Source organism: Coturnix japonica, unplaced genomic scaffold (genome assembly GCF_001577835.2).
Source record: "Coturnix japonica isolate 7356 unplaced genomic scaffold, Coturnix japonica 2.1 chrUnrandom722, whole genome shotgun sequence".
Lineage (NCBI taxonomy): Eukaryota > Metazoa > Chordata > Aves > Galliformes > Phasianidae > Coturnix > Coturnix japonica.
Genome location: NW_015440085.1, coordinates 40,344 through 42,719, shown reverse-complemented (window position 1 = coordinate 42,719; position 2,376 = coordinate 40,344).

Here is a 2,376-nt window from a genome sequence, read left to right as displayed (position 1 = left end):
CCCATATTGACCCCATTGACCCCATTGATCCCATTAAACCCATATCGACCCCATTGACCCCATATCCCATCATGACCCCATATTAATCCCTTATCCCCCCCATTGATCCCATTGACTCCACTGATCCCATTGACCCTATATCCCACCATGACCCTATAACGACCCTATATTGACCCCATAACGACCCTATATCCCCTCACAGCGTAACTCCGCCACCCTCCGTCGGCCCCACATCGACCTCCCAGGTACCACTCACCCCATAACCACCCCATAGCGACCCTATAATGAACCTATAACCCCATTGCGACCCTATAATGACCCTATAACCCCATAGCGACCCTATAATGACCCTATAACCTCATTGGGACCCTATAAGGACCCTATAACCCCATTGGGACCCTATAACCCCATAGCGACCCTATAATGACCCTATAACCCCATTGTAACCCTATAAGGACCCTATAACCCCATAGCGACCCTATAATGAACCTATAACCCCACTGGGACCCTATAATTACCCTATAACCCCATTGGGACCCTGTAACCCCATAACGACCCTATAATGACCCTATAACCCCATAGCGACCCTATAAGGACCCTATAACCCCATTGGGACCCTATAAGGACCCTATAACCCCATTGGGACCCTATAACCCCACTGGGACCCTATAATGACCCTATAACCCCATTGTGACCCTATAACCCCATTGTAACCCTATAATGACCCTATAGCCCCATTGGGACCCTATAATTACCCTATAACCCCATTGTGACCCTATAACCCCATAACGACCCTATAATGACCCTATAACCTCACTGGGACCCTATAATTACCCTACAACCCCATTGTGACCCTATAATGACCCTATAACCCCATTGGGACCCTATAATTACCCTATAACCCCATTGTGACCCTATAACCCCATTGGGACCCTATAATGACCCNGACCCTATAATGACCCTATAACCCCATTGGGACCCTATAATTACCCTATAACCCCATTGTGACCCTATAACCCCATTGGGACCCTATAATGACCCTATAACCCCATTGGGACCCTATAATTACCCTATAACCCCATTGTGACCCTATAACACCATTGTAACCCTATAAGGACCCTATAACCCCATTGGGACCCTATAATGACTCTATAACCCCACTGGGACCCTATAAGGACCCTATAACCCCATTGTGACCCTATAACCCCACTGGGACCCTATAATGACCCTATAACCCCATTGGGACCCTATAATTACCCTATAACCCCATTATGACCCTATAACCCCATAGCGACCCTATAATGACCCTATAACCCCACTGGGACCCTATAATTACCCTAAAACCCCATTGTGACCCTATAACCCCATAGTGACCCTATAATTACCCTATAACCCCATTGTGACCCTATAACCCCATAGCGACCCTATAATGACCCTATAACCCATTGTAACCCTATAAGGACCCTATAACCCCATTGNACCCTATAACCCCATTGTGACCCTATAACCCCATAGCGACCCTATAATGACCCTATAACCCATTGTAACCCTATAAGGACCCTATAACCCCATTGGGACCCTATAAGGACCTTTGACCCCATAGAGCCCCATAGCGCCCCATTAACCCCATAGGAACCCCATAACCACCCCATAGTGACCCTATAATGGCCCTATAACCCCATTGGGACCCCATAAAGACCCCATAACCCCATAGCGACCCTATAACGACCCTATAACCCCATTAACCCCATAACCACCCCATAGCGACCCTATAAGGGCCCCATTGACCCCATAGAGCCCCATAGTGCCCCATAGTGCCCCATTAACCCCATAACCCCATAACCACCCCATAGCGCCCCTATAATGACCCTATAACCTCATAAACCCCATAACCACCCCATAGCGACCCTACAATGGCCCTATAACCCCATAGAGCCCCATAGAGCCCCATAGAGCCCCATTAACCCCATAGGAACCCCATAACCCCATAGCAACCCTATAACCACCCCATAGCGACCCTATAACGACCCTATAACCCCATAACCCCATAACCCCATAACCACCCCATAGCGACCCTATAATGACCCTATAACCCCATTAACCCCATAACCACCCCATAACGACCCCATAGAGCCCCATAGAGCCCCATAGAGCCCCATTGACCCCATAGGAACCCCATAACCCCATAACCACCCCATTGTGACCCTATAGAGCCCCATTGACCCCATAGAGCCCCATAGCGCCCCATTAACCCCATAGGAACCCCATAACCCCATAACCACCCCATAGCGACCCTATAATGACCCTATAACCCCATAGAGCCCCATAGAGCCCCATAGAGCCCCATTAACCCCATAGGAACCCTATAACCCCATA